This window comes from Triturus cristatus, chromosome 3_2 (genome assembly GCF_964204655.1).
Source record: "Triturus cristatus chromosome 3_2, aTriCri1.1, whole genome shotgun sequence".
NCBI classification, from domain to species: domain Eukaryota; kingdom Metazoa; phylum Chordata; class Amphibia; order Caudata; family Salamandridae; genus Triturus; species Triturus cristatus.
The window spans coordinates 188,378,271-188,395,881 of record NC_140584.1 but is presented as its reverse complement, the minus strand read 5'-3'; positions in this window follow the sequence as shown (position 1 = coordinate 188,395,881).

Below are 17,611 nucleotides of genomic sequence, written 5' to 3'. Positions count from 1 at the left end.
CATCTCATGACATGCCTAATGATAATGTATAACGTGCTTTGGCCTCGATCTCTGCTGCATGTGTCCTTTGCTCGTTCCATAGATCTCACTGCCATGCGTCTCTTGTGCTACTGCTTATGTTCTGCATGACATGTCAACCTCGGCCGCAATATCGGCCCTTTGTATGAGTTTGACATGTTGTTGTATCACTTTGTGATCATCTAATAAAACAGATTTTGAGCAAAGAGTGCCATGGCTGTGAATTCGGAATAACAGCAAGAGGCACTCAGGTACATTACAGAAGGGCTTGGGTTCCATTAATTAGTTCATTTATCATCTCCATTGCTAGAACCCCAATCACAGTAGTTGTGAGTCTCAGGTAGATGGATGGACCACAGCACTTCAGTCCACACCAGCAGCTAGTTCCTCTTGTAGGACTCCTTAGGGTTCCAGGGCAAGGCAGGTAGTTCACATTGGACTTCCCATGATGTCACTTCACCTCTGAGAAGCGGCTGTCAGGCAGACACCAACTCTGATTGCACAGTAGTATTCAGAGTACTCTCAGAAAACTTGGAACTGGAACCACAAGTGGGTCAGCAGCTCTCACTCTTATATAGAGATGGAAGACTGGAGATGTGAAGTCTCTGTCTTCCTTTTTAGACCAGGTTTGCGTTGGTTCTTGGTTGTCTTTTCATTTTTCCTCAGGCTGCATTCCAGACTCAGCCTTCAAGAGCATGGTTGTCATCAGGAGGGATTACCCACAACAGAGTCACAAAGAGGTGTGAGCAGTCTGCATTCAACTATGAAAAGCCACACCTGATATTGATCAGGAAGAAAATCAAAGGGCTGACCCTCTTCTTCTAAAGGGCTCCTCATCACAGACATCACGAACTGCAGTCCTACTCTTCACCCCAACCATCCACCAAATGACGGTTTAAGCAAGAGTAATCAGCAGTCTTTTGTGTCAGAAGAAACTAATTGCATTTCTAAGGGAAAGCTGTCTCCTGTTTCCCCACTTTATTGTCTGGGTCTTCTCCCTCCAGTCTCATGAACATCAGCAAAACACTAGCACTGTCACGGAAAGAAACCTCACCCCCATTTTGCACATATGCATAGCTAATAAGCTTCAAAAATGAAACTAAGTGGCCTGGGTCATTTGCGTCAGTCATACACACAAGTAATGTCTAATACACTTCTTGCACAAAGAATGCATTCCTTAAATTGCTTGGGATCACTGTGCCAGGATACCTTCTTGACCATTACCAGAGAAATTTCTACAAGTTAGTCAGTAGGCTTCCACTATGTATCAAAACTAGAAAGACCTGGCCACTCTACAAACCCTACAAAGCACAGTATGCTGCTTCCACTGGGATTTATGACTGAACCTTTATCAAGGTAAAGAGTCCTCTGTCACTGGTAACAGCTTGCTTAGTGACCATCTCCAGAACCAGGACAAGCTAAGACCAGTATCCTGTTAAACTCAGGCCTTTGAACAAACACTAGTACAGCGTGAGCCTGCAGCCAAAAATAAAGAAATGGGATATCAGATTCTTGATATTGGGTAAGCAGGGCAGTAAACATGCCTGTAAACCAAGCTGGTGACATTCCCATCCCAACAGATGCCCCTCCCAGATCAGACGACTATCCTGAACCTTCCTCTACCTTTGGAGAAATTTGGTGTTGAATCAGAAAAACCAGCAGAAATGTACATCTGGATCCCTGTGGGTTATTGCAACCTTAAGCTCTACTGTGAATTCTAGGACTTGTAAGGAGATTGACCATCTCATCAACTTGGGATACCCACCCTTCATTGTCATCAACATCTTCAGTAGCTTGTGATCTGTCCATATCATGAATTTAATACCAAAAAGAGATGGAAGGGCTCTCCTGCAAGCCTACACTATAGCGAAGCACTCTTCTTTCTTCATTGATGCCCAGATGTATTCCATGGAAAGTAATCCATAACTAATAATGGCCACTTGATGCTTTCTCCCCGTGTCAAAGAGTTGAACCAGTACCCCTCCAACACATGTGTATTAGGCACTGGCCTGTACAATAAAAGACTGACTATAGACAGAGGCCTTCAGTATAGGCGTATTGCTCAGTACCTTCTTTAGTTCCTCTAAAACCTTCTGACACTCTTCAGTCCAAATCACTTTTGTGGGCTGATTCTTGTCAGTGCTGTCAACAGGGCCACTATAGTACCATAGTTAGCTTCAAAATCTGTGTAGTATCCTGTGAGTCCTACAAAGGTTCTCTCTTCAGTTTGGGTAGAGCCACTCTAGCACAGACAGTATATTTTTATTTGTAACTTTATCCTCCATCTTTTTATACAAAATTAGTAACATTCGAGATTACATAGAGGTGGCTTTATATAGTTCAATAATTGTACAGAGAGTGATTATTCGAGCATCATACACATCATCAAATCAGGGGTTATGCTATCCAAGAAAGGTTGTGGGGTTGTCGCTGGTCATATAGACAGTCATGTCTGTGACGCTCTCTGGTCTTAACTCCCCCACTTGGTTTTTCAGAGTTTTCATTAAAGTATATTTATGCTATGAGGTGGGGGCAGTATCTGTTGCATAGAGTCATAAGTATGCGGTCAAGGGCTTTCAGATATCTCTATGTCTAGATGCTGGGGGAGCAGTCCAGCATATAATTCTAATTTTTCCTGATGATACACTTAATCAGCAATCCAGGATTTAAATCTGGGCACTCCTCTCCATCTGCAGGATACCAATCTTTTCAGCAATAACAGGACGAGGGATGTGAACTTACTCTGCAGTGCTGAAATGTCCTGATCATAGCTAAGTAGGCAGTCTAAGGGGTCCAATTGCACCACCCCGCCTATCATAGCGGACAAGGCTGTGGCAACCTCCATCTAAAATCTCTGCATGCCTAAGCATGTCCAAGCCAAATGAAGAAATCGTGCCTTAGTCATGTAACTTCTCACACATCAATCATGGCTCCGAAGCCCAAACCTGTCCAAGCATGCTGGGGTGCAGTAAATACCATTCAGAAGTCTATAGCGTATAATCCGAAGACGACTACTGGAAGAGACCAAGTTCAACTGTGCACTGCTGAATTGCCATGCTTCCTCTGAAATTTCAAACCCTGAATCAGTCGCCCAACTTAATTTAACTTTCTGGGATGGCTCCTCATTCTCTTCCTGGGCCGCCCTGCAGAGTCAGGTAATAATATGTTTGGTTGAAGTGGCGGCCAAGGAGGGAGACCAGTGTGGTGGAGGCCCGGGGTTCCTACGGGAACCCATGGAGGACAGTCCTGCAGTTGCTACATAGTCTGTGATATGTAAATGTGTCTAAATATGCAATAGGACAGATGCCCAGGAATTATGTGAGTGACAGACAGGGTCTCTGCTTGTATAGACTGCCCCAAGTGGTCATGCTTTTGCTTAAAGTTGGGATATCACCAGTCGCTCATGAGTGACTGGAAGCAGTGGGTGGAAACAGAAGATCCTTATCCACCCTTCTTTTCAACCTCTTCCTTTCCCAAATTGTGCAGTCAGCCATTGATACATCTCCGCAACAGCCTCGCACAGGCAGGCCAATAAAGGATGTTGGGGAAGCCGAGGTTTCGCTATCTATTTCTATTGCCAGATGAGGTTGAAACAGTGTGGGTTTGTACCAATCAAATGCATGATGTGCCTGGGCAATGTTTCCCATTTTAACCTGGGTTATTTCCCAGATCCTGTCAGGCAGACAAGCTGTGACCTTAGCGCAGAGATAAAGGTTGCAGTTAGAGGAAGTGGAGTGTTCAAAAAAAGATTCAACAGTTTTGGGAGTACCATTTTTATCAGCCCAACATGCTTTGCTAATGACAGCAATATCGAGGTCCATCTAGTGAAATGATCACTGATGATGTTAGATGAAGTGCCGCAGTTCGCCTGTATGATCAAGTTCCTGTCTTGATGGAGCCAGACTACCAGATATTTAGTCTCATATTCACACCATTTATGCGGAAAGTGTGAATAGGGGTGTTTTGGCCATCAAGTGAAAGATATAGGATTTACCCCAATTTATTAGAATCCCAGAGAGAGTAGCAAATAGGGGTGGGTGATAAATTTGCAGAATTTTGCTCACTCAACGTTATGCTTGTAATGCAGATTTCCGCTAAAACTCTGGCAACTCTGGAAATCGGCACATAAATTGGTGAGCGTGATCATGTCTTGGCTTCCCTTATCGAGATTTATGGGTACTAGGAGGGCACCCGTTGAGATTTTCTCAATGTGGGTGGTCACAATCATTCACGATGAAAAAGTTGCAGGTTGAGTACAAAATTTAGGCAGCAAAGAAGCAGCCCCCTCTGGCATGCGATGTGATGCCACTCGCGCTGCAAAACAAACTTCCTGTTCCAAAACATCAGCCTGAGTAGTGCTGTTTGCCGATTTCTGTCCGTACATAGAACTCCGCGGAATCTCGCAGAGTTTTCATAGAACTCTGCGGAATTCTGTGAAGTGAAACTCCACGAGTTACTCCCACCACTTTTGCCACATCTTATGAGTTTGCACAGTATTGTAATGCGATTTTCACTTAGTTCTTGTATATAAAGGGTGATGTCATCAGCATTAGGTGAGATTCAAAGGTGCTGATTGGTATATTGCAGCACATAATCTGAATATTGCTGGCAAAATTTGGCTGCTAAGGGTTTGACTGCCAGTGCAAATTGGAGGAGAGAGAGAGGACAACTCTGCCTAGTACCCCTTGATAGTCAAAGGGGCAAGATATTCCCCCATTAATGCACACCGTGGCAGTGGAATTGGTGTAAAGTAGCTGTATCCAATTAAGGAAGGTGGGTAGCATGCCCATCCTCTGCGTTATTGTAAAATGGTATTTCCATTCTAATGAATCTGATGTCTTAGTGACTTTCAAAACCACTGCAACAGCATCACGCTCAGGGTTCAAGTTCTTGCAGCAGGGCAATAGAAAAGTGCACACATTGCATGCGATGAACAGCCCAGGAATAAAATCTGATTGATCCGGTCGCACCAGCTGGGGCATTAGGAGCAGTAGTCGATTTGCTATCATATCCATCAGAACCTTGGCATCACAGTTTAATAGAGATAAGTGCTGATATGAGTTACTAAGATGGAATCTTTAGCGGGCTTAAAGAGCATGATAATAGTTTCTTCCCGCATAGAGTGAGGACCAGTGCCATTTTGCCGTGCCTCTTCATAGAGCGCCAACAAGTGGGGGGCTAGCAGTGGCATGTATTGCTTATAGAACTAGAATCCGGCAGCTACTGGCGCCTTGCATGTAGGAAGCAAGTTAATAGCTGTAAGGATCCCGCATGGGTGAAGGGTTGATCGAGGAATAGTCTGTGACCAACGCTTTGCCAGACAAAGGCAACATCAGCAATATAGTCTGCGATGTCAGTTTGGGAGCCGGTGCTCTTGAATGTGCGCAGTGTTTCAAAAAATGTAGTAAATACAGACAGTGTCTGTACAGGTTCATAGCATCTTGGGGTCATCCATTCCTAGAATGTTGCTTACCACTCTAGAGCACTGAATCATAGTAGTCAAGGAGGATTATCTCGGTATACCTCACTTCCCATATGTGCAAACTCGTGCATATTTGCCTCTGTATTTGCATTCTTGCATTGCCACTTCTTCATATTCTGAGACCCTGCATCTGATCTGTTCTGGCATGCCCTCATTGTGCCCTCTAGCAAGCTGTAGTTCCAGAAACTGCATCTCTCTCTTTCCAAATGTTGCAGGTTGTCTCTGAGTGCTCTCTCCACACGATTTTGTTTAGCCATACAATGTCCCTGTAAGGTGGCCTTGAATGCCTCCCAGACAATGTCTATCATACAAGCAGTACCCTTATTACAGATAAAATATTCTGTGATCTCAGTCTGTCATTCAGCAGTGACTGCTGAGTCAAACAGAGTCTTGCTGAATACATGATTGCATTCATATATTTGGACGTTGGAGCTTCTGCCTAATTGGCAGGAATTTGTGCTGTGCCTCCTGCCATAGTGGAAACCAGGAAGATGGAGAATGAGTTACCCTCGAGGTGCTAGGGGCCATGCTCCTGGGACAGCCTAAGGGTAAGAGGTATGCAATAGTGGAGCGCGTAAGCGCTCCAGGTGGAGGCTTGTGGCAAGCGACCTATTTGCCCTCTTTTCTACCAGGATTTTAGAAAAGGCGTCCGTACCAAAGACGGACAGGAGCACTTTCTCAATGTAATCTTCTAGCTTGCCAATATTGGTGGATTACAAAATTCCCAATATCCGTATGTTGTCATGATGAGATCCAGGACTTCCAGGTCTTCATTTGTAGCTGCTAATACTTTCAAGACCTCTTCTATATTGCAAGTCGACTCACTTTTTGCCACTAGGTCATCCTCCGCATTGGATATGCATTGCTTGACCTCTTGTAGTATACTGTTATGTTTTTCCCATTTGTGTAAGATTGTGTTAATCCAGGCATTGAACATGTCCATTTTGGATTTTAGGCTAGCCTGCATGGCACGAAGGATTGTACCTATAATGTCTCCCTTCTCACCCTCTCCATGTGAGGAATCCAGCATCCTAGGCTTGAAGTCAATCAGCACCATCATGTAGGTGCATTTGTGTGAGTCAAAATGAAGTTTTATCTGTTTGGCTTCTGATTTTCCCATGATTGCATGCACTGGAGCTAGGCTATGGGCGTTCCTCAGTATGCAGCGGCACTCTTTGAGGTGAGTCTCCTCGCTGGTGGGGAGAGGTAGGTGAGTGCTATGTGTCTGCTGTGCAGGGTATGTTAAGTGTCTAATGTCTCACCAAGATTTTTAGGAGCTCTATGGCACCTAAGTGGGGTATTGGGGCACTCCCAAAACAGCAGCCTTGTAATGACTACCCAGATAGTCCCGCCTGGCCTCCTGTAGCAGGGAACCCAGGAGGGGTGCTCAGGAAGGAAATGAGCAGACCAGCAGGTCAGTTTTATGAGGATAGGCCACCCTCTCCATGTAGGATCCTTGGTCCACAATCCACATCAATGCTCCAAGAGGCAGTCCGACCACAGTAGTGGGCAGGATCCAGATGGGTAAGCCTGGTGCAGCTGCAGAAGTCTGTCCACCATGGGGATGTTATGTTATGTTAATAGCATTTATTACGCGCACAGCTGCCCCAGCTAAGGGGCGTCCTGCAGCAAGTTTAGAGCCCCGTGATGGGTCCCACCTTTGGGGCCAACCAAAAACAGCTCCCGTAAAACCTCCTTGAGCATAGCTTCCACTTATGCAATGAGGATCCCCGGGTTGCTGGGCAGTTTACCTCCAGCACTTGCTCAGTTTAGGCCAGGCCTTATTGGCGCCTGTGCTGCCAGCCTTCTCCCCTGTCTGGAAAACACTGGGGTTAATATGGTTCACCTACCGGGCAGGTCTCCAGTGCTACGGGCAGCAAGAGATCCAGGATTGCCCCACATGCCTCCACAGGCCCCAGCCTCCACCATGGCCCAGCCACCAACCGCTTTCTCTATACTGCTGGTGGAAATCAGGTGTCGGCTGAGCTCGGCCTCTCTCATCAGTGGGCTGTTTTGTTTGAGTCACACCTTCAGTTCAAGTTCAGGAATTTGTATAGCGCACTACTCACCCAGAGGGTCTCAAGGCGCTTGAGGGAGGGTGGGTGCATTACTTATCGAATAGCCAGGTTTTTAGTTGCTTTCTGAAGGAGAGGTGGTTCTGTGTAAGTCGAAGGTGAGTGGGGAGCGAATTCCAGGTTTTGGCCGCTAAGTAGGAGAAGGATCTTCCTCCCATGGTAAATCTGTGGATGCGCGGAATTGCGGCGAGGGCTTGATTGGATGATCGTAGTTGGCGGGTGGGTGTGTAGAAGGACAGTCGTGTGTTGAGGCATTCAGGTCCTAGGTCGTAGAGGGCCTTGTGTGCGTGGGTGAGGAGACGGAACGTTATTCTCTTGTTGACGGGGAGCCAGTGGAGATCCTTCAGGTGACCGGAAATGTGAGCATGACGGGGAATGTCCAGTATGAGTCTGGCTGAGGCGTTTTGGATGCGTTGGAGTTTTTTCTGTAGTTTGGCTGTGGTCCCGGCGTAAAGGGTATTTTCATAATCCAGTCGGCTGGTGACCAGTGCGTGGGTGACTGTCTTTCTTGTTTCGGTGGGGATCCAGCGAAAGATTTTTTTGAGCATGCGTAGGATGTTGAAGCATGAAGATGAGACGGCGTTGAATAGTCTGGTCATCGAGAGGGAGGAGTCTAGGATGAAGCCCAGGTTACGTGCGTGATCTGTAGGTATGGGTGCTGTACCCAGGGCCGGTGGCCACCATGAGTCGTCCCGGGCAGAGGGGGATGATCCTAAGATGAGGACTTCCGTTTTGTCCGAGTTAAGTTTTAAACGGCTGTTCTTCATCCATTCGGCTACTTCTTTCATTCCTTCGTGTAGATTGGTTTTGGCGGTGTTTGGGTATTTGGTGAGGGAGAGGATCAGCTGGGTGTCGTCTGTGTAGGAGATGATGTTGAGGTTGTGTTGGCGCGCGATGGATGCGAGGGGACTCATGTATACGTTGAAGAGGGTGGGGCTGAATGAAGATCCTTGTGGTACACCACAGATGACTTCGGTGGCCTCTGATTTGAATGGGGGGAGGCGGATTCTCTGGGTTCTTCCGGCGAGGAATGAGATGATCTAATCCAAAGCTTTTCCTTGTATTCCGACGTTGTTGAGGAGTTGTATGAGTGTGCTATGACATACTGTGTCGAAGGCGGCGGAGAGGTCGAGTAGGATGAGGGCAACTGTTTCTCCGTTGTCCAGTAGCGTTCGGATGTCGTCTGCAGCTGCGATGAGAGCGGTTTCGGTGCTGTGTTTGGCTCGGAAGCCGGACTGTGAAGGGTCGAGGGAATTGTTGGATTCAAGGAAGGCGGCGAGCTGACTATTGACGGCTTTCTCAATGACTTTGGCAGGGAATGGGAGGAGTGAGATGGGGCGGTAGTTCTTAAGTTCAGAGGGGTCTGCTGTGGGTTTCTTCAGAAGGGCGCTGAGTTCGGCATGTTTCCAGCTTTCCGGGAAGGTAGCGGAGTTGAAGGAACAGTTGATGACATCGCGGAGATGGGGTGCGATGATGGAGTCTGCTTTGTTGAAGATGTGGTGGGGACATGGGTCGGTTGGCGATCCTGAGTGAATGGAGTTCATCAGGCGGATGGTGTCTTCAGTGGTGATTGGGTTCCAGGTGGAAAGGTTGTGAGAGTGCTGTTTTGGTTCGGAGGTGGGTGGAGTGGGCTGTTCATCGGACTGGTTTTCAAAGCTGTTATGTATGTCGGCGATTTTGTTGTGGAAGAAAGAGGACAAAGAGTCGCAGAGGTCTTGGGAGGGAGTGATGTCGTTGGTGCCGGCGGTGGGGTTGGTAAATTCTTTGACGATGTTGAATAGTTCCTTGCTGTTGTGGGCGTTGTTGTCGAGTCGATCCTTGAATGCTGATTTCTTGGTGGATCGGATCAATTGGTGGTGTTTGCGGGTGGCGTCCTTGAAGGTGGTCAGGTTGTCAGAGGTTGGGTTCTTTCTCCAGGTTTTCTCGAGGGTACAACATAACTTCTTGGATTTCTTAAGGTCATCGGTGAACCAGGGGGCCTTTTTGCTGTTTTTCAAGGGTGCTAATACGTCAGCGCTGTGGGTGATCCATTGTGTGAGTTTGGTGGCAGCTTGGTTTGGGTCTGATGATATGGCAGGAGGGTTTTGGTTTAGCGATGTGAAGAGTTGGTCGGTGGTGATTTTGTTCCAGTTTCTTCGAGGACTAGGTTGTGGGGGGTTGTGGGTCGTTGTCTTTTTGTAGCTGAAGTGAACGCAGTTGTGGTCCGTCAAATGGAGAGCTGTGGTGTGATCGAAGGAGATGTGTTTGCTGGTGGTGAAGATAGGGTCGAGCGTGTGTCCGGCAAGGTGGGTGGGGGTGTCAACAAGTTGTTTGAGTCCGAGATTGGCCAGGTTGTCCAGAAGGGTGGTGGTGTTGCTGTCGTTTTTCTTTTCCAGGTGAAAGTTGAGGTCTCCCAGTAGAATGTAGTTCTCGGAGGTGAGGGCATGTGGGCTGATGAAGTCGGTGATGTCTTCGTTGAATTGTGTGCGGGTTCCTGGTGGTCTGTAGATGAGGGTGCCTCTAAGTGTGGTCCTGGGGTCGGTGTGGATCTGGAAATGAAGGTGTTCGGCGGTCGCGAGGTTATCGCCGGAGCTGGTCGTGATTCGGATGGTGTTCTTATGGACGATGGCGATGCCTCCTCCTGTTTGGTTGGTGCGGTCTTTTCGGATGATCTTGTAAGCGTCCGGGATGGCTATGGCGATGTCGGGCGCTGATGAAGCATTCATCCAGGTTTCTGTAAGGAAGGCGACGTCCGGCGATGCAGTGTCGAGTAGGTCCCAGAGTTCAGTGGCGTGTCTGTGGACCGAGCGGGTGTTCAGCAGGATGCACTTCAGGTGGTTGGAGTTGGAGCTGTGTTTGGAGGTAGTGGATTTGGTGTGGGTCCTGGTGCTGGCGAACTTGCAGGAGTGGCAGGCGAATGGACCATGGGTGTGTCCTGGGGCAGCTTCGCAGCATTGTGGTGTGCGTCCGGGGTTAAGGGCAAAGAGGGTAGCGGCATCATACGTTATGCGGTAGGAGTGGGTTTTGCGAGGACCAGGGGGTCTGGCGCTGGGCGCGGTCCAGGCGCGGACGGGCGTAGACGGGCTTACCTTTGGCACACCTTCGGCACGCATGGGGCGCGATCGCTGCGCGTGAACGCTGCGCGCAAAAGCATCTGTCATAAGTGGATGGTGGAGGGGGGTGGGGCGTGGGAGGAGCAGCTGGGAGGCAGTAGCGGGGTGGAGAGACGGGCTGTGAGGCAACAACAACAACAAAATGGCAGCAACAAAAAGAAAGCGAAACAGGGCAAGACTGGGGCACAAACTAAGCTGACTGTATGGGCAGATGCACAATCGGGCAAAGATTACTTCAAAAATTTAATTAATGCGAGCAGAGCAATGCGATCGCTACAGTAACAAAGCAGGCAATGGCGCACAATCACACTGAGATAGCGCTACAGGTACAGACAATGGCAGCAGAGCGAGCGGTGCTTTAAATTATCCTGAAAGCGCTACGATACCACGGAGCCTCGTCAGCAGATTGGGGCGCTACGATGTCACAGTGCCTTGGGAGCAGCTTCAAGCGCTACGATGCCACGGAGCCTTGGGAGCGTGGGGAGCGACCTCTTCTGAGCGAGGTAAGGACCATTCAGGTTTCCGAGCATTTTCTGGTCCGTGTCCAAGTATTATGGTGGATAGTGATCTCTGATGGCCAGAGCCTCGTATATGCAGCTATCTTGCATGCACTAACTCTGGCACCCACTCGCACAGACAGTATCTTGGTATCCAATGCATAAATCTTCCTGCTCCCTACCAGATGCGCAATGTAGACTAAGGTGCACTTTCCCACCTTGCACTTTGTTGCTTTAATGGTCAGTTTTGTCCCCTGCATCCTGACCAACTCCTGCTCTCAGTACCTCAGGTGATCCTTCCATAAGTTCCAAACACTGCATTATTATCTAGGTAGGCCACACACACCTCTTCTATCTCTGCAAGGACATGGTTCAACAGGTACTGTAAAGTGGCAGGAGCATTTTACAACCCAACAACCATTACTCTAAACTGGAATAACTCTCTGTTGTAGAATACCATCTTCTCCTTGACACTAGGAGCGAACAAAATCTGTCAGTAGCCACTGGTCAGATCGAAGGTGCTCAACTACTTTGAAGCACCTAGCTGGTACACAAGCTCATCAGCTCAGGGGATCAGAGATGCATCAGACTTGGTGAGTTTGTTGAGGCTGCGGCTGTCTACACAGAAAGGTTAATCTTTGGAACCTTGCTTGGGCACCAACATTACTGGACTGTACCAATTAGTACACGGATTCTCAATCATCCACAAGTCCAACATCTTGGCCACCACTGCCTTGAATCATCCCATGCACTCTGTAACATTATTCGTCTAACACCCATATTCTAGTTACTAGTGAAAATGCCAGGTGCCCTTCAAAGACAAGATCTAAACTATAAAGATGTTCCCACTAAATTAGTATAAAGTGCTTGTTCACAGGATATTCTAAAATATGATGTCTCAACTTTGCCTATTTGAATTTATATCTTTAAATGATTGTTGATATTCATTAAAGAAATTATTTATAATTTAATGACCAATTGATCCAGCCTGATAGGTATATATTTTTCGAAGGTAAGGTAATTTTCAGATTTGATGTAAATGTATTTTAGTGAAGTGAACATTTTGTTTTGGGGTCTATCGCTTACATTACAATTGCTACACTGAAATCAATCAAAATTCTATTAAGATGTTGCATTTGGCCTATGATCAATTTTCTGAACATTATAATTAAGCACAAATAATGGGTAACGGATACAAATTGTTTCAAGCTTTATTATCTTTCTTTCAAAGAGCTTTCTAGAAGATAATGGGTGTTTTGGTACTATTCCTTTCATGGGAATTTACAGGATTGTATTTAGAGTGCTCACAAAATAAGGGGTTGATTGTGTAGGCTGGTTGAATGATTTCATGTTAATAGCTGATACCTAGAGGTGATCATTTGCTTTGGCTAGTGTCTTTAACATATGTTTCAAACATTCACAATGCTTGACATCATGGATGGATGCACTATGTTTCCTAACTGCCAAAACTGAGTCTGAAAGAAATGCCTATTATGAAATATTATTATTGAATTATGAACTTTGCATGATAACACTGTTGTAGTTCGTAGTACGAGAGGTGTTAAAACTAGAATGTTAAGGTACGAGCTTTCCCTCGTGCCAGCTGTTGATTGTGATGTAATGTAGAACATTAAAAAGATTTGTACTTACCTTAGACAGTTGGTTACCAGTTGTTCACTTGTGTGGTCACTGCTCCACTACTGGGAAAACTTGATTGGAATAAACTAAAATCCAAAGAGATATTGGCTGTACCTCTTTACTTTAGACAAGCATTGTTATCTGAGAGCACAGAAGCATGAGGACTTACGATTTACAGTGTTGTAAAAATGTCATTATGGGCACTATTTTTGTATAATTTATTCATTAAGTTTTAATGTTACACTTCTTAGTCCTAGACCTAGCATTGTTTGCATGTGAACAATGCTATATTTCAGATGCTTCGCTAAACATTTTTTCTCTGTGTTTTTTTTAATGTTTTGCTCCTTCATATTCACTCATTCCAGCATACCATCTTTGGGATGAGAGCATTCAGACCCTTCCTTTTTTCCCTAGAATGAAACTACATCCTTTATGTGGGCGGTACAACCCCACCCACATTAAAATACAACTATCAAGGCCCACCATCCTTGATTCATATTAAGACATTTCTATGATTAGATTCTGACTACTGAGTCACAAGAAAGAGAGCAACCAGCAAAAGCCCTAACTTCACTGCCAATTTATAAGATACAGGCTACAATTCTTTGTGAAAAAATGCACTGTATGGCTTAAATCATTATCTAGAGAAAGTGTCTTTTGTTCCACTGGCCTGAAACAGAACTTCTGTACGGCTTGTATGTCCTTCGCTAAACCTTTGCGTTTGTTGGACAACATAAACGTCAGGATTGTGCCAGACTGATTCTGGGCATACTCTCTAGAAGAAACTGTCATTTTCTTCTGTTGAATCCAGGTAGACATACACTGCCCTCAGGTCTAAGCACTGTAACAGGAGTACAGCAAAGCCAACCAAGTGAGGTGCTCCTGCCCATGCCTTCAAGTCAGTCATTATTCAAGACCTGTTCTCTGGCCAGATCAAACCTTTACATTCTTGAAATGGTTCTGTTACGTGGTCAGCATAGGCCCAGTTAGAAACGCTGCCATTTTGCATGCTCCATTTTCTTAAGTTGCCTTCTGTTTTACACGCATTTAAAAACACAATTAACATTATAAAATCTCAATTAAATAAATGTTAATTCATAAAAAATATAAATTAATTTATTATAATTAAATTACTTCCCACCCTATTCCCTTATAAACCCACAACCCGCTAGGGAACTATAATACACAAAATGTGATTAAAATAAAATTAATAACCACTAACAATTTAACACATACATTAAAAAACATAAACAATACTTATGCAAAGAAAATACATCACATACATATAAAATATATACTAAAATACATAAAACTAATTAAAAAATCGATATTTCTTACCTTAAAGTCGATTTTCTTTACCAGAATATTCTTGCTGTCGATATTTCTGTGTCACGATATTTGAAACTCGATATTAGTGTAAGTCGACATTTCTAACTCGATATTTTGACTGAATACCGTGTCATTCGAGCCGCACCACTTTAAAATGTTCAACATGAAAGGGACCATCAGATTTACTTTTCTGCTGACATGCAAGCACTCCTCACTGGAAGACAATGAATTTCACATGTCGTCTTCGGTCAGCATATGTTTTCATCTTTTGTTTCTAATCCAAGTCCCTTTGACGAGTTGCATTCTCATCTCTTTCTCTCTGATTGGTCCACTGGGGTATCTTGATTGTCATTGCTCTCCCGAACATCAATGTTGCTGAACTTTCAACAGTGGTCAAGTGAGGTGTTGAACAGTAAGCTCTCAAAGTAGAGTTTCACACCGTTTGTAAATTGAGCTTCTCAAGTGTTAGAGCTATGCTCTGCTTTCTTTAGCGTACAAATACATTTCTCAACCAGTCTATTGGCCTGCTGCCACAGAGGAATGCTCTTTTGATGCTTTATAATCAGATGCTCTAAGAAGTCTTTGAACTCCCGACTATTAAAAGGTCGGCCAGTGTCAGATTTTAGAATGGCTGGAGCACCCCATGTCGCAAAGATGGCATCTAGTCTCTCAATAACTCGTTCTTGAGTGGTGGATAAAAAATCATCAATTAATGGAAATCACAAGTATTCATCCAGTATCAGGTGCTGTCCGTTGCTGAGTGGACTGAAAAAGTCAATTGTTATTCTCTCCCAGGGATGCTTTGGGAGTTCAGACATGTTTTGGGTGTGTTGAGTAACTTTTGTAGACAGGCAGTTGCATAAATGAAATGCCTTTAAATCCTCCTCAACTCGCTCATCGAGATATGAAACTAGACTTGGTCTCGGAGAGCTTGTTTTGTGGGAACAATCCCCCTATGTTCTTCTTGGGCCACTTCAATCATTTTCTGCCACAGACCCTCCGAAATAAAGATTATCAACCCTTTTCAATATTCTTTGGTGAGAGGTCGAGTGTGCTGCGACTGATGTGTAATTATATCTGAAGTTGAGATAAGCTTCAGCTGACTTGGATGGAGAACCATGACATTGAAGGGGCAGTCTGGAACAGTAGTAACAAGGTTTCTGATCCTTTTCTGGACAATGCACGATGTTATAATTGTACTCTTGTAGCTGTAGTCCCCAACATTCAATGCGAATAAACATTTAGGTCATTCGATTGTTAGTAAAGCTTGATGATCAGTGAACCAGAGTAAAAGGCTTTCCGTACAGGAATACAAGGAAGTGTTCACACGGCCCCTATCATGGCTAAACTTTCTTTTTCAGGTTGTGAGTAAGCACATTCTGGTTGGGACAATCTCCTACTTGCATATGCCACAATGCACATTCGAGCATTTGGGTGTCCGCTGTGCTGTGCAAGGATAGCACCTAACCCAACTGGGCTAGCATCAACAACTACCTCTGTATGAAGTTTCGGATTGAAATAAGTCATTTCAGTAGCATTCTAGATAGCTTGTCTGATTTTCTTAAAACTGTTCTCACTTTCATGTGACCAATGGAATGAAACATTATTTTTTGTCAACTCTCTCAGTGGGGCACTTACAGTGGCAAAGTCTTGTATATATCAGAACAGTAGCTGGCCATGCCAAGAGATGAACGCACCATTGAAACATCTTGTGTAAGCCTGGGCAAAGCACTACGCTACGCTTGCGTAGTTTGCGAAGTTCGTGCTACTTCGCACTACGCAAATTGCATCAGCCAGTAAATGACATACTTGTATGAGAATGCAACACAAAAAACAACGATAATGGATTCAACTCAGATCTGCGACTGTGGGTGACCAGGGAAGACCTGGCTTGGCAGTTCAGGCTGGACTGTTTCCATGAGGCACAGGGTCAAGGCTGATTTGCATATAGCTGGGTCTGAACTGAGGTGGTGAAGTGAGCTGAAAACGATGATGGATTCAACCCAGATCTGTGACAGGGGGTGGGTGTCTGAAAAGTTTCAGCGCTCCCTCCAATCTCTCCTTGTGTTTGCTTTGTTTGCCCTAAGTTGGCAGGATATGCCCCGACGTGGGTCCCTTGCTCACTTTGCCACTGGATTCAAGCTAGCTTGGCTGACTAAAGGTGTTTACCGGAAACCGGTCCCAGGATGCTTGTTTTGGGTTCAGAGGAAACCTGGCTTGGCAGTTCGGGCTGGACTGTTCCCATGAGGCACAGGGTCAAGACTGATTTGCATATAGCTGGGTCTGAACTGAGGTGGTGAAGTGAGCTAAAGAAAGATGATGGATTCAACCCGGATCTGTGACTGGGGTAAGGGTGGGCAGAATTTGCAAAATTGCCTTTCACAAAATATCGCGAAACGGCAAAAAATCGTCGTGAACACGCGAAATTTTGCGTGCTCGCGGAGATTTTGGCCTGATTAATGCGTTACTGAATTTGACCTTCAAGTCGGTCACCTGCTTTATTTGTATCTGTAAGTGCTTCCTGTTGAGGTTTAATTTTTGTGACAGGAGCATTGTGCCAGAAGGAATCCTGCCCTGCATATTTATCCAAGAAGATGCCACCGTTTTGTGCAATATCTCTACTCAACTGGAGTACTTTCTACTGGCTAATCAGTAAATGCTACCTCGGTGGGTAAATGTATAGTGCTTTTCCTACACTACAGCTGCGTAAAGGGCCAGAAGAGTTGTCTCCAGCGACCATGTGTGTCTGTAACTTTTGCCACCGCGCCAATGGGCGCCGGGGTCCCTCGAGTGAGCTGTCCATCATAGTGGGGAAAGGGCGGGAAGACGTTGCACACCGCTGGTGTGTGGGATGGGGCCAAACGGCGGGGCTTCTATGCAGTTCACATGTCTGTTGTTTATAAAGGGTCAGAGACCAACCAGAGCAGCAGATGAGGAGACAGAACCTCCTGGTGTCAGGAACTACACGGGGATTGCGCTGGAGAAACTCATGGATGCACAGACCTCCATCAAGGATTACAGCAAATTGTTGATTGTAGATATGGGGAGAAAGCACACCTGCCTAGCCTCCACCGTGCTCACAAATCTTTTGTGCTGATTAATGCGTTACTGAATTTTACCTTCAACTCAGGCACCTGCTTTATTTATATCTGTAAGTGTTTCCTCTTGAGGTTTAATGACAGGAGCATTGTGCCGAATGAATCCTGCCCTGCATATTTCCATTCCGCCGCGGATCGCGACAGTTTTGACATTTTCGAAATGTCAAAATTTTGCAATTTCCGCAAGCGCCCACCCTTAGACTAGGGGTGAGTGTCTGAAAAGTTTCTGCGCTCCGTCCTTCATCCCCTTGTGATTGCTTTGTTCGCTCTAAGTTGGCAGGGTATGCCCAGAAATGGTTTCCTTGCTCACTTTGCCACTGGATTCAAGCTAGCCTGGCTGATGAGGGGTGTTACCTCGAAACCAGTCCTAGGATGCTTGATT